The sequence below is a fragment of the Megalobrama amblycephala genome, linkage group LG3 (assembly GCF_018812025.1).
Source record: "Megalobrama amblycephala isolate DHTTF-2021 linkage group LG3, ASM1881202v1, whole genome shotgun sequence".
NCBI classification, from domain to species: Eukaryota; Metazoa; Chordata; class Actinopteri; order Cypriniformes; family Xenocyprididae; genus Megalobrama; species Megalobrama amblycephala.
This window is the reverse complement of record NC_063046.1, coordinates 38,630,687-38,646,713: the sequence shown is the minus strand read 5'-3', so window position 1 is coordinate 38,646,713 and position 16,027 is coordinate 38,630,687. Positions and strand designations below refer to the sequence as shown.

Sequence of the window (16,027 nt, the reverse complement as noted above, 5' to 3'; positions counted from 1 at the left end):
TGGGTTTCTATTGGTAATTTGCTTTCCTCTATTGGTAGCATATTTTGCCTATTGGATACCATTAAGGACCAATAGAACATCTTTGGCAACCTATAGATTACACGTTTGTATCTACTGGACACCAGTATGAACCATTAGAACGCCAATAAATTGAGTGGTTTCTTTACTTTGATTTAATGATGTACACATACACAATTTAGGCTATATGCAGATTTATTTATTTTTACAATTATTACAACACAACAAAATATATTAAATATGACACACAAACTAAATCTTAGCTCATTTTCAATTGTTTAATGGTATTAAGCTTATCCTTATGTAATATATATAGAAATTATACTGTTAAATATATGTTTTGTTTAATAGAATTCACACAAAATTGTTCATTCATATAGGTCATGGGTCAACATAACTTTTCATTTTGTCCCATTTTCCCTTTTGCAGTGTAACCGCATGGGAGACAATGTCATAACTTTGTTTTAAAAACTGGGTGGGACAGGAGTGTGTGTGTGGCCTGGTAAACCCTACATTATGGGGATAAAATGTCCCCACAAAGATAGCAATATCTGAAATCCTTGTCCGTGTGGGGACATTTTTCATACTAAGTGATGTTTTTTAAAAATGTAAAATGCAGAATGTTTTCTGTGATGGGTAGGTTTAGGGGTAGGGTTAGTGTAGGGGGATAGAATATACAATTTTTACAGTATAAAAACCATTATGTATATGGAAAGTCCCCATAAAACATGAAAGCACAACGTGTTTGTTTGTGTGTGTACAAAAATAACATAACGATATCCAGAAATCAATTTTAATTTATCAACATAGAACTCAAGTTTAATGTGATTTCATCCTTCACCCACTAAGTGTGGGTTTTCTGTGGGGCTGTGTGGGCAAGAGCAAACTCTTTGGGGCCCCATGAAAACCCACACAGGCCCCCAGTTGGTTAGCCCATGTGGGGCCCTTAGCTCCGGGGCCCCTAGCTGGTTTACTGTGGGCAACCCCCCATGTTCACAGCACAGTACAAATTAAATCATTGTTTTATGATTAAATGCTCAAGGCACAGGGTTAATCAAACTATTTTTAACAATCTAGTAAAATGTCACCGATGTCATTACATTCAATTGCCCATCCCATAACTAAAACTGCACACAGTCAACAAGATGGCAAGACAAGTACTGTCTTTACCTGTTTGTTTGTAGCTGCTCCCAGACCAATAAATTTATTTGATTAAAAATACAAACAAAAACAGTAATATTGTGAAATATTATTCCAATTTAAAACAGCTGTTTTCTATGTCAGTATACAGTAAAGTCAGTATACAGTTGGGGGATAGAAATAAAATTAATCAATACTTTTATTCATCAAGGATGAGTTAAACTGATCAAAAGTTACAGTAAAGACAATTATAATGTTAGAAAATATTCTATTTTAAATAAATGCTGTTCTTTTGATCTTATTCATTGAAGAATTTTGAAAAAAAAATTGTACAACTGTTTTCAACATTGATAATAATAATGAATGTTTCTTGAGCAGCAAATCAGCATATTAGAATGATTTCTGAAGGATCATGTGACACTGAAGACTGGAGTAATGATGCTGAAAATTCAGCTTTGATCACAGAAATAAATTACACTTTACTATATATTCACATAGAAAACAGTCATTTTAAATTGTCATAATATTTCACAATATTACTGTATTTTTTTATTTTATTGTTCTTATCAAATAAATGCAGCCTTGGTGAGCAGAAGAGGCTTCTTTTAAAAAACATTAAAAAATCTTACTGACCCCAAACTTTTGAATGGTAGTGTGTGTGTGTTATATGTAGTGTGTGTGTGTGTGTATTATATATATATATATATATATATATATATATATATATATATATATATATATATATATATATATATATATATATATAATACACACACACACACACAATATTAATATATTATTTTTCTGAAATGGCAATAAATAAATAAATATAATTATTAGTAATATGACATCACGTGATTAATTCTAACCAATGAGACTGCTGGAACAGCATCCATGAACTGTCATTCCGGAATCGACTGGTGACGCAAACAGGTAAGCTTTTTATATTTCTATAGTAATTTCTGAGTTTTCTATTAAAATTAGTGTAACAGGTCGAAATTGTAATGAATTAATTGATTGGAATTAAATTACACCCGCTTTAGTGGTTTATCTGATGAGTATATTATTTAGCTTGCTGCGTTTAAATGTTATAACGGTTATAACGGTCGACTAGCCGCTCAGACAATTCATTTTCTGGTAATCTGAGGTAATATACTTTAAAAACCGTATTAATTCATTACCTTGAATTGTTTTACATCCATTTCGGTGTTAATTTGATTTATTATTGTTTTTCCGTTGCTATTTTACGCGATGACTCGACCGAGCTTGTTATGATGGCCGGGCTGAGTTGTGTCTTTGTATTAAAGATTTAAACAGCGACGTAAATACAATAACTAAGCTGCACACCCTTATTAAATCTCGTTACATAAGCTACGGCCATATTACTATCATGTTATCGTGACCTAAAAATAACAGATTTTACAATAACTTTGTAACGTTACGCGTTGTCTCATGCACAAGCTGGCGCGTGCACGCGCGGGGACAGAGAGTGAAAGAGAGAGATAGGACTCATTGGCCTATATTCACCAGAAAAGATAACTGTCAAATTAAATCAACCATCTGTAATATTTAATTAATTATGAAAAGATATAACTGAAGTAAAACATTTAGGCCATGAAATAAATCACTAAAATGTTAATGTAATAATTTATCTTGAATGTGTACATTTAATCAGCACGTTCATCAATACAAAGCAATATTTAACTAATATATTTGTTTATTTTTCTCCCTCTTCCTTGTGTGTAATCAGATCATTGGTTCTGCTCTGTAAGTACTGTTTGACTCAGTCACACATTCTCAGTTTTTGCATTGTAGATTTGTCATGCACATTTACAAAAACTTTCTTTGCATCATATAACTGTATTTTCATGAAGATTTTGCTTATGTTATCTGTTAATATTTCGGGTGTCATTTTTTAAAAATGAGATGATCCTCACTTAAATGGCAAATACTGTATGTTAAATTGCAACTACTTAAATGGTGAATATTTTTCAGTACAGTGGTGTCATATGTACATTCTCAGATGTTATTATACATATTCATGAATACAATTTTTAAACTGGCTTTATACCATTAAATGTTGTTTGTCCTCTCTCTTTTCAGTATTTATTGCCATCTAGTCCTGTTTGAAGAATTAACTGTGGCTCCAGCCATTAAGCAGACCTGAACCAGTTAATGAAGGTCTTCAGGATCACCAGAAACTACAGGCAGGTGTGTGAGAAAGTTGGAGCTACATACTGCAGGACGTTGGTCCTCCATGACCAGGACTGGACACCACTGTTGTAAGTGATCGATCTAGCAGTCAATCTGGATCTCTGAAAGTCATGTTCAGAATATATTGTAGGTATCTCAGCTCTGGCCCTCGAGAACCACTGTCCTGCAGACCTGGTCCAATATGCCTGGGGCCGTATTCACAAAATGTTTTATCTTACAACTAAAAGTTCTCCTAAATAGCAGTAAAAATTCTTAGGTAAGAGTTTTCACTTAAAGGATTAGTCCACTTTTAAATAAACTTTTCCTGATAATTTACTCACCCCCATGTCATCCAAGATGTCCATGTATTTTATTCTTCAGTCGAAAAGAAATTAAGGTTTTTGATGAAAACATTCCAGGATTTTTTTTCCATATCGTAGACTTCAATGGACACCAAACAGTTGAAGGTCAAAATTAGTTTCATTGCAGCTTCAAATTGTTCTACACGATCCCATACAAGAAATAATGGTCTTATCTAGAGAAACCATCACTCATTTTCTAAAAAAATAAAAAAATAAAATTTCATACATTTTAACCATAAATGCTCATCTTGAAGTAGCCCTGCGTTCCATTCGGAAGGGCTCATCCCATGCCCTAATTCCTTTCAGATGGTTTCCCCTTCGGAGTGAGAGCTTGAAGGGATGAAGGGTTTAGGGGTAAAAAAAACCTCTTTTTTTGGAACACACTTCTGCGTCATCTTAACGAGACAATCAAGGAAGAGTAGATTGTGCAAGCGGCGCCCTTTGTTTAACGTTAGTTTATTTATTTAGGTTTATTACACCATATTGTATATTGTGTCTATGTATTTGAAACATTTGAATGGACTGATAAAGGGAGCTGTAAAGTATTTTTGTTGAAGTACACTGTCGTTTTGACCATAATAATTTACTAAATCTAACTCGTATAAATATTACAATAGTACAGAAAAATACTATACATACATTTATAGGTAAAATCTCCTAACCTCCTGTACCCATTCTGTGACGTCAAACAACTTTCCTGTGCAAAGGATCATGGGGGCCTGAAGTGTCCATCAGTTGTACCCTTCGAAATCCTTCATTCCAAAGAGCCCTTTGAAGTGGCCCGTTTTGAGCACTTCGGTTTGGAACGACCCTTCAATATGGCGGCCATGATTGTTTTCACTTCGGAGGGCGATATATCCTGTTTGGAACCCACTGTATCTCTTCTTCTTCTTCTCTATTTGAATTCCAGCAGTGTAGACACTGCTAAGTGTATTACTGCCCTCCTCAGGTCAATGTTTGAACTAAATTGTCATATACAATATGCTAGTTCAATAGTATATAACAATTAGTTCAAACTTTGGCCTGTGGAGGGCAGTAATACACTTAGCAGTGTCTAGACTGCTGGAATCAAATAGAGAAGAAGAAGAGAGCTAGTTCAAGATGAGCATTTAAGGTTAAAACTTATATAATTTTCTTTTTTTTCAGAAAATGAGCGATGGTTTCACTAGATAAGACCCTTATTTCTCATCTGGGATTGTGTAGAACGCTTTGAAGCTGCAGTGAAACTAATTTTGACCTTCAACTGTTTGGGCTCCATTGAAGTCCACTATAAGGAGAATAATCCTGGAATGTTTTCATCGAAAACCTTAATTTCTTTTCGACTGAAGAAAGAAAGACATGAACATCTTGGATGACATGGGGGTGAGTAAATTATCAGGAAAAGTTTATTTAAAAGTGAACTAATCCTTTAAAACCTTTTCACAAAGCTGCTAAAACCATTTCAAACAGTGAGAATTCTTAAAGGTCCTGTTTTTCGTGGTTTTTTGAAGCTTTGATTGTGTTTATAGTGTGCAATATAACATGTGTTCATGTTTCGCGTGTAAAAAAACAGTATTTTTCACATAATTTACTTATCTGTATACCGCTGTTTCCACTGTCATAAAAACGGGCTGATGACTTCCTTGTTCTATGAAGTCCCTCCTTCAGAAATACGTAACGAGTTCTGATTGTGCCAGCGGTTCCTGTGTTGTGATTCGACAGCAGCTTAGCGCACCTTGCCCGGAAATGTCACGCCTCTTACCATAACGTGTGCTGCACATAGTTTTACATGTGGATTATTGTGGTGTCGTGCCGAATGAACACAAAAGACAATAATTCCCGAGAGACTGAACTCTTTAATCTCCACAAGCAGCGACAGAAAAATGTACAACGTTAGCACTCACTCAGAAGAGTACCTCATACGGAAAACAGCCATATACATAAACATAGTCCCCTCTTGTGGCCATTATGTGCACTGCAGTCCAACATTAACTATTGCAGTAAGGATACCGCAATTATAATTTTCGGGAACCGAGGTAAACATAAATTGTAACCATTGATCTCTAAGTACAGCGTCCCTGGGAAGGCCAAACAAAGATGATTGGACTGCGGGATGAAAATAACAGCGTTTCGACGACATGGCGACAAACACACTCTACAAACGCAACTCTTGCTCTTCTCCGTGGGAGCGCAACAAGACCACGCCCCCTTTTTTGTGTATTCCTGTGGGCGGAGGTTAGTCAAAAAACTGTTTTAGTGACGTCATTAAAGAAGGAAGTAGAGGGATGTAGTCCAAACTGGCCGTTCGATGTAGGCGACTTCTGTTAAATAAAATATCTCGCTTGGCATTGAACTTTGAGCTTTAAAATTTTACAGATTTTATTTATACTCTAACAACAACATTACACACTAACTAAAGTTTGAAACATGGGATCACGAAGAACGGGACCTTTAAGCTAAGAGAAAGGGTGTAATTGACCTCGTTGCTATGGATGATGTCATCACACTTATTAACTATGCACTAGGGGTTGAACTGACTAGTCGACTTTAATGCTCTGCCGTGACACTTTAAAGTCCCGGTAAAGTCAATTCTGAGAATTGATTCTAAACACATTATAAATGTGACAAATGTATTGCTGCAAAAACATTACAAAGACTGAACTATGTAGTACTGAATTGTGAAGTTAGAGTGTTAAACAATTTTTCACCAATTCTGTGCTCAGGATTTTTTGGGCTAACACTATATAACTGTCTGACGCACTAGAGTAACCGAGCATGGCACCACCCCTAACGCTACAGCAGCTCGCCCGCTTAATCTCGAGTGTTAATACTGTTAGTTATACAGCCTACATTTTGCTAGCTAGTAATGCCTTCATCACGCAAATGCATATTACCTGGTTGCGATAATATACAAAAGAAGCTTGTTCTCCTTATTTAAATTTCCTAAAAAATGATGATATGAAGAAGGGGTGGATTAAATTAGTCTCTGCAGTGATAATTTTACACCGGAGAGTTTTACAAACTTTCATTAGACAGCTGGGATTCACTGACAATCTGCCGGACAGAATCTCTCCCATCCCGGCCTTCATCCTCCCGTCTCACGGCGCCGTCACCTGTCGACTCGACAACAGTCGGCAGTACGTGCCCACCAATGAGTGTATGTTGCCTTGTATGCGTAATTAGTAGGCAGTCCACAGTAACTCTACTAAATTGTGCAACCCTCTAACGTGATTCTTTTGTTTATATGCATCAGTGAGTTTGACTGATTAGACAAATAAGTTGAGGCGGCAGCTCTCGCGAGTGGGTGTGGTTTCAGCGCCGACAGCGGACACGCCCCCAGCGTTTGAGAGCAGAGAATACTGCAAATTTTTTCAAGATTTTGATAATTTATTTAATTTACTTGGCGTTTTTTTTTAATCATTCAAATTTGGCTGGGTGGTTAATAGCACATTTTACTGTGGTGTGACAAACTCAGAACACAGACTTTAATAGGGATTTACAGGGACTTTGAGCTTGACGTCGACTAGTCGCTGGTCCTATAGAGGGCGCAGCAGCATAAGAAATCTTTGATGTTCACATTTACGCTTCGTTTCCAAAATGGTTATGTTGCTACAGCCTTCATACTGTAACCGTATCAAAGAACCTAAAAAAAATATGAAAATAGATATTCCCAAATTTTTAATATAGGCTATAGGGAATTGCACGCAACATATATGGATTTGTTTTTAATTTTGTTTTTAATGACCCGCATCGCAAATAAAGTGACAATTTCTTATCCCGCCCCAACCCGATCTGTGGGGTCCGTGGGTTATGAGACGACCCGCGCATCACTAACCTACAACTGGAGAAGGTTAAATAACAGATGACTGTCATGCTATGAACCTGACATGAGTAATGGATAAAAAAATTCAAGATCTTGAATCTGCTCAAAGTACACCCAAATATGTTGGGTGAAATAATGAAGTTTGGTCAACAACTATGTTCTTGCAACTTCTTTGAGAGTCCCATATAATATATAATGTGGATAATCTCGTGTACTGGTAATGTGGTTTAAGAGGTACATTGTCCTAATGAATTCTCCTTCTTTTTGCAGGTCTAAGCCAGCCACAGTGGATACAGTGAAGCCACAAACACAGTTCATAGTTCTTGTATTTCTATTACATATTAAGTAATAAAAAAGATCATGTTAATAATTTTTGTCAGATGTTTATTTCCAGCTGGGTTTAGTAAAAAAGATGGTCTTGATCCAAGTATAATTTTGATTTTAGTTGCATGTTCTTAATTCTTTGCAAAACACAACCTGAACAGTTAGCTATTGAAAAGTTTGTGTGCAGTTTATATCAATTAAAATTATATATTCTTGAGCGTTTTTTTTTAAGCCACAAGGACAAAACCAGTGTATAATTGTTGTAATAATTTAAATTATTTAATTAATCAATGGCCTAATTAACAGCTACCAGTTAAACATACAAATCAGAACCAATACAAAAACGGCAATGGAAACCATTAAATATGTGCAAATAAAGACCAATACAAATTTGTAATGGAACCATTAGAACCAATACAAAAACTGTAATGGGAACCATTAAATATTTGCAAATAAAGACCAATACAAATTTGTAATGGAACCATTAGAACCAATACAAAAACTGCAATGGAAACCATTAAATATGTGCAAATAAAGACCAATACAAATTTGTAATGGAACCATTAGAACCAATACAAAAACTGTAATGGAAACCATTAAATATGTGCAAATAAAGACCAATACAACTTTGTAATGGAACCATTAGAACCAATACAAAAACTGTAATGGAAACCATTAAATATGTGCAAGTAAAGACCAATACAACTTTGTAATGGAACCATTAGAACCAATACAAAAACTGCAATGGAAACCATTAAATATTTGCAAATAAAGACCAATACAAATCTGTAATGGAAACCAATACAAACCAATAAATCCTAATGGAATGTGCCCAAAACACACTACGTAATGGAAACCATTTTGTAATGGTTTTAATGGTTAATGGCTGATGGTTTGTAATGGTTTTGTAGTGGAAACCATTAGGATTTCTGTAATGGTTTCTATTGTTTTTTTCAGCAGGGTTACGACGAAGCGGTTCAAAGTAGGTAAGATTTAGAAACATTATAGAATATTTTGATTTGTTATTTTTTTTTAAATGTTGTCGGCATATCACAGCAGCTTCACCCAGCGATAAGCACTGTTATTTAAAAAAAAAATTAACATTACCGAGTGGGATACAGCTTACGGATCCGTTTGCCATAGCACCTTGTCAGTGGTTAAATGACAAAACGAAATGGCCAAGCATCCAGTGGCCAGAGATATATATTTACCTGATTGACACCTCAAGTGTATAGCCTATACTCAGGAGAAGCTAAAAGAGTGCCTCTTGACGCGTACAACTTTGTTTTTTGTTTTGTTTTTGTTTAAGTCACGAATTAAAAGAATAAAAAGTTAATTTCGAGTTTATATCTCACAATTCTGACTTTTATTTCTCGCAAATCTGAGTTTATATCTCACATTTCTTACAAAGAAAAACAGAATTGTGAGATATACTCGTTATTCTGTCTTTTCTGAATTGCATTTTATCCCGCAATTCTGACTTTTTTCCCCTCAGAATTGTGAAATAAACTCACAATTGCGAGTAATAAAGTCCGAACTGGGAGTAATAAACACGCAAATGCAAGAAAAAAGTCAGAATTGTGAAATTAAAATTGTATAGACTGTTTAAAAGTTATCTTATTACTGTATTTTTTTATTTTATTGTTCTTATCAAATAAATGCAGCCTTGGTGAGCAGAAGAGGCTTCTTTTAAAAAACATTAAAAAATCTTACTGACCCCAAACTTTTGAATGGTAGTGTGTGTGTGTTATATGTAGTGTGTGTGTGTGTGTATATATATATATATATATATATATATATATATATATATATATATATATATATATATATATATATATATATTATAATACACACACACACACACAATATTAATATATTATTTTTCTGAAATGGCAATAAATAAATAAATATAAATTATTAGTAATATGACATCACGTGATTAATTCTAACCAATGAGACTGCTGGAACAGCATCCATGAACTGTCATTCCGGAATCGACTGGTGACGCAAACAGGTAAGCTTTTTATATTTCTATAGTAATTTCTGAGTTTTCTATTAAAATTAGTGTAACAGGTCGAAATTGTAATGAATTAATTGATTGGAATTAAATTACACCCGCTTTAGTGGTTTATCTGATGAGTATATTATTTAGCTTGCTGCGTTTAAATGTTATAACGGTTATAACGGTCGACTAGCCGCTCAGACAATTCATTTTCTGGTAATCTGAGGTAATATACTTTAAAAACCGTATTAATTCATTACCTTGAATTGTTTTACATCCATTTCGGTGTTAATTTGATTTATTATTGTTTTTCCGTTGCTATTTTACGCGATGACTCGACCGAGCTTGTTATGATGGCCGGGCTGAGTTGTGTCTTTGTATTAAAGATTTAAACAGCGACGTAAATACAATAACTAAGCTGCACACCCTTATTAAATCTCGTTACATAAGCTACGGCCATATTACTATCATGTTATCGTGACCTAAAAATAACAGATTTTACAATAACTTTGTAACGTTACGCGTTGTCTCATGCACAAGCTGGCGCGTGCACGCGCGGGGACAGAGAGTGAAAGAGAGAGATAGGACTCATTGGCCTATATTCACCAGAAAAGATAACTGTCAAATTAAATCAACCATCTGTAATATTTAATTAATTATGAAAAGATATAACTGAAGTAAAACATTTAGGCCATGAAATAAATCACTAAAATGTTAATGTAATAATTTATCTTGAATGTGTACATTTAATCAGCACGTTCATCAATACAAAGCAATATTTAACTAATATATTTGTTTATTTTTCTCCCTCTTCCTTGTGTGTAATCAGATCCTTGGTTCTGCTCTGTAAGTACTGTTTGACTCAGTCACACATTCTCAGTTTTTGCATTGTAGATTTGTCATGCACATTTACAAAAACTTTCTTTGCATCATATAACTGTATTTTCATGAAGATTTTGCTTATGTTATCTGTTAATATTTCGGGTGTCATTTTTTAAAAATGAGATGATCCTCACTTAAATGGCAAATACTGTATGTTAAATTGCAACTACTTAAATGGTGAATATTTTTCAGTACAGTGGTGTCATATGTACATTCTCAGATGTTATTATACATATTCATGAATACAATTTTTAAACTGGCTTTATACCATTAAATGTTGTTTGTCCTCTCTCTTTTCAGTATTTATTGCCATCTAGTCCTGTTTGAAGAATTAACTGTGGCTCCAGCCATTAAGCAGACCTGAACCAGTTAATGAAGGTCTTCAGGATCACCAGAAACTACAGGCAGGTGTGTGAGAAAGTTGGAGCTACATACTGCAGGACGTTGGTCCTCCATGACCAGGACTGGACACCACTGTTGTAAGTGATCGATCTAGCAGTCAATCTGGATCTCTGAAAGTCATGTTCAGAATATATTGTAGGTATCTCAGCTCTGGCCCTCGAGAACCACTGTCCTGCAGACCTGGTCCAATATGCCTGGGGCCGTATTCACAAAATGTTTTATCTTACAACTAAAAGTTCTCCTAAATAGCAGTAAAAATTCTTAGGTAAGAGTTTTCACTTAAAGGATTAGTCCACTTTTAAATAAACTTTTCCTGATAATTTACTCACCCCCATGTCATCCAAGATGTCCATGTATTTTATTCTTCAGTCGAAAAGAAATTAAGGTTTTTGATGAAAACATTCCAGGATTTTTTTTCCATATCGTAGACTTCAATGGACACCAAACAGTTGAAGGTCAAAATTAGTTTCATTGCAGCTTCAAATTGTTCTACACGATCCCATACAAGAAATAATGGTCTTATCTAGAGAAACCATCACTCATTTTCTAAAAAAATAAAAAAATAAAATTTCATACATTTTAACCATAAATGCTCATCTTGAAGTAGCCCTGCGTTCCATTCGGAAGGGCTCATCCCATGCCCTAATTCCTTTCAGATGGTTTCCCCTTCGGAGTGAGAGCTTGAAGGGATGAAGGGTTTAGGGGTAAAAAAAACTCTTTTTTTGGAACACACTTCTGCGTCATCTTAACGAGACAATCAAGGAAGAGTAGATTGTGCAAGCGGCGCCCTTTGTTTAACGTTAGTTTATTTATTTAGGTTTATTACACCATATTGTATATTGTGTCTATGTATTTGAAACATTTGAATGGACTGATAAAGGGAGCTGTAAAGTATTTTTGTTGAAGTACACTGTCGTTTTGACCATAATAATTTACTAAATCTAACTCGTATAAATATTACAATAGTACAGAAAAATACTATACATACATTTATAGGTAAAATCTCCTAACCTCCTGTACCCATTCTGTGACGTCAAACAACTTTCCTGTGCAAAGGATCATGGGGGCCTGAAGTGTCCATCAGTTGTACCCTTCGAAATCCTTCATTCCAAAGAGCCCTTTGAAGTGGCCCGTTTTGAGCACTTCGGTTTGGAACGACCCTTCAATATGGCGGCCATGATTGTTTTCACTTCGGAGGGCGATATATCCTGTTTGGAACCCACTGTATCTCTTCTTCTTCTTCTCTATTTGAATTCCAGCAGTGTAGACACTGCTAAGTGTATTACTGCCCTCCTCAGGTCAATGTTTGAACTAAATTGTCATATACAATATGCTAGTTCAATAGTATATAACAATTAGTTCAAACTTTGGCCTGTGGAGGGCAGTAATACACTTAGCAGTGTCTAGACTGCTGGAATCAAATAGAGAAGAAGAAGAGAGCTAGTTCAAGATGAGCATTTAAGGTTAAAACTTATATAATTTTCTTTTTTTTTCAGAAAATGAGCGATGGTTTCACTAGATAAGACCCTTATTTCTCATCTGGGATTGTGTAGAACGCTTTGAAGCTGCAGTGAAACTAATTTTGACCTTCAACTGTTTGGGCTCCATTGAAGTCCACTATAAGGAGAATAATCCTGGAATGTTTTCATCGAAAACCTTAATTTCTTTTCGACTGAAGAAAGAAAGACATGAACATCTTGGATGACATGGGGGTGAGTAAATTATCAGGAAAAGTTTATTTAAAAGTGAACTAATCCTTTAAAACCTTTTCACAAAGCTGCTAAAACCATTTCAAACAGTGAGAATTCTTAAAGGTCCTGTTTTTCGTGGTTTTTTGAAGCTTTGATTGTGTTTATAGTGTGCAATATAACATGTGTTCATGTTTCGCGTGTAAAAAAACAGTATTTTTCACATAATTTACTTATCTGTATACCGCTGTTTCCACTGTCATAAAAACGGGCTGATGACTTCCTTGTTTTATGAAGTCCCTCCTTCAGAAATACGTAACGAGTTCTGATTGTGCCAGCGGTTCCTGTGTTGTGATTCGACAGCAGCTTAGCGCACCTTGCCCGGAAATGTCACGCCTCTTACCATAACGTGTGCTGCACATAGTTTTACATGTGGATTATTGTGGTGTCGTGCCGAATGAACACAAAAGACAATAATTCCCGAGAGACTGAACTCTTTAATCTCCACAAGCAGCGACAGAAAAATGTACAACGTTAGCACTCACTCAGAAGAGTACCTCATACGGAAAACAGCCATATACATAAACATAGTCCCCTCTTGTGGCCATTATGTGCACTGCAGTCCAACATTAACTATTGCAGTAAGGATACCGCAATTATAATTTTCGGGAACCGAGGTAAACATAAATTGTAACCATTGATCTCTAAGTACAGCGTCCCTGGGAAGGCCAAACAAAGATGATTGGACTGCGGGATGAAAATAACAGCGTTTCGACGACATGGCGACAAACACACTCTACAAACGCAACTCTTGCTCTTCTCCGTGGGAGCGCAACAAGACCACGCCCCCTTTTTTGTGTATTCCTGTGGGCGGAGGTTAGTCAAAAAACTGTTTTAGTGACGTCATTAAAGAAGGAAGTAGAGGGATGTAGTCCAAACTGGCCGTTCGATGTAGGCGACTTCTGTTAAATAAAATATCTCGCTTGGCATTGAACTTTGAGCTTTAAAATTTTACAGATTTTATTTATACTCTAACAACAACATTACACACTAACTAAAGTTTGAAACATGGGATCACGAAGAACGGGACCTTTAAGCTAAGAGAAAGGGTGTAATTGACCTCGTTGCTATGGATGATGTCATCACACTTATTAACTATGCACTAGGGGTTGAACTGACTAGTCGACTTTAATGCTCTGCCGTGACACTTTAAAGTCCCGGTAAAGTCAATTCTGAGAATTGATTCTAAACACATTATAAATGTGACAAATGTATTGCTGCAAAAACATTACAAAGACTGAACTATGTAGTACTGAATTGTGAAGTTAGAGTGTTAAACAATTTTTCACCAATTCTGTGCTCAGGATTTTTTGGGCTAACACTATATAACTGTCTGACGCACTAGAGTAACCGAGCATGGCACCACCCCTAACGCTACAGCAGCTCGCCCGCTTAATCTCGAGTGTTAATACTGTTAGTTATACAGCCTACATTTTGCTAGCTAGTAATGCCTTCATCACGCAAATGCATATTACCTGGTTGCGATAATATACAAAAGAAGCTTGTTCTCCTTATTTAAATTTCCTAAAAAATGATGATATGAAGAAGGGGTGGATTAAATTAGTCTCTGCAGTGATAATTTTACACCGGAGAGTTTTACAAACTTTCATTAGACAGCTGGGATTCACTGACAATCTGCCGGACAGAATCTCTCCCATCCCGGCCTTCATCCTCCCGTCTCACGGCGCCGTCACCTGTCGACTCGACAACAGTCGGCAGTACGTGCCCACCAATGAGTGTATGTTGCCTTGTATGCGTAATTAGTAGGCAGTCCACAGTAACTCTACTAAATTGTGCAACCCTCTAACGTGATTCTTTTGTTTATATGCATCAGTGAGTTTGACTGATTAGACAAATAAGTTGAGGCGGCAGCTCTCGCGAGTGGGTGTGGTTTCAGCGCCGACAGCGGACACGCCCCCAGCGTTTGAGAGCAGAGAATACTGCAAATTTTTTCAAGATTTTGATAATTTATTTAATTTACTTGGCGTTTTTTTTTAATCATTCAAATTTGGCTGGGTGGTTAATAGCACATTTTACTGTGGTGTGACAAACTCAGAACACAGACTTTAATAGGGATTTACAGGGACTTTGAGCTTGACGTCGACTAGTCGCTGGTCCTATAGAGGGCGCAGCAGCATAAGAAATCTTTGATGTTCACATTTACGCTTCGTTTCCAAAATGGTTATGTTGCTACAGCCTTCATACTGTAACCGTATCAAAGAACCTAAAAAAAATATGAAAATAGATATTCCCAAATTTTTAATATAGGCTATAGGGAATTGCACGCAACATATATGGATTTGTTTTTAATTTTGTTTTTAATGACCCGCATCGCAAATAAAGTGACAATTTCTTATCCCGCCCCAACCCGATCTGTGGGGTCCATGGGTTATGAGACGACCCGCGCATCACTAACCTACAACTGGAGAAGGTTAAATAACAGATGACTGTCATGCTATGAACCTGACATGAGTAATGGATAAAAAAATTCAAGATCTTGAATCTGCTCAAAGTACACCCAAATATGTTGGGTGAAATAATGAAGTTTGGTCAACAACTATGTTCTTGCAACTTCTTTGAGAGTCCCATATAATATATAATGTGGATAATCTCGTGTACTGGTAATGTGGTTTAAGAGGTACATTGTCCTAATGAATTCTCCTTCTTTTTGCAGGTCTAAGCCAGCCACAGTGGATACAGTGAAGCCACAAACACAGTTCATAGTTCTTGTATTTCTATTACATATCAAGTAATAAAAAAGATCATGTTAATAATTTTTGTCAGATGTTTATTTCCAGCTGGGTTTAGTAAAAAAGATGGTCTTGATCCAAGTATAATTTTGATTTTAGTTGCATGTTCTTAATTCTTTGCAAAACACAACCTGAACAGTTAGCTATTGAAAAGTTTGTGTGCAGTTTATATCAATTAAAATTATATATTCTTGAGCGTTTTTTTTTAAGCCACAAGGACAAAACCAGTGTATAATTGTTGTAATAATTTAAATTATTTAATTAATCAATGGCCTAATTAACAGCTACCAGTTAAACATACAAATCAGAACCAATACAAAAACGGCAATGGAAACCATTAAATATGTGCAAATAAAGACCAATACAAATTTGTAATGGAACCATTAGAACCAATACAAAAACTG

At 35.7% G+C, this 16,027-nt stretch overlaps 2 long non-coding RNA genes across 2 annotated transcripts; both read left to right on the top strand.

The window, feature by feature from the left end:
• The first annotated feature begins 2,045 nt into the window (after nucleotides 1–2,045).
• LOC125264014 lies at nucleotides 2,046–8,269 on the top strand. The gene is made up of 4 exons (XR_007183955.1): nucleotides 2,046–2,091; nucleotides 2,909–2,925; nucleotides 3,262–3,440; nucleotides 7,786–8,269. It is a non-coding gene; the product is annotated as an uncharacterized LOC125264014 (long non-coding RNA).
• A 1,512-nt stretch (nucleotides 8,270–9,781) lies between these two features.
• Nucleotides 9,782–16,027, top strand: LOC125264013. Its single transcript, XR_007183954.1, has 4 exons — nucleotides 9,782–9,853; nucleotides 10,671–10,687; nucleotides 11,024–11,202; nucleotides 15,548–16,027. It is a non-coding gene; the product is annotated as an uncharacterized LOC125264013 (long non-coding RNA).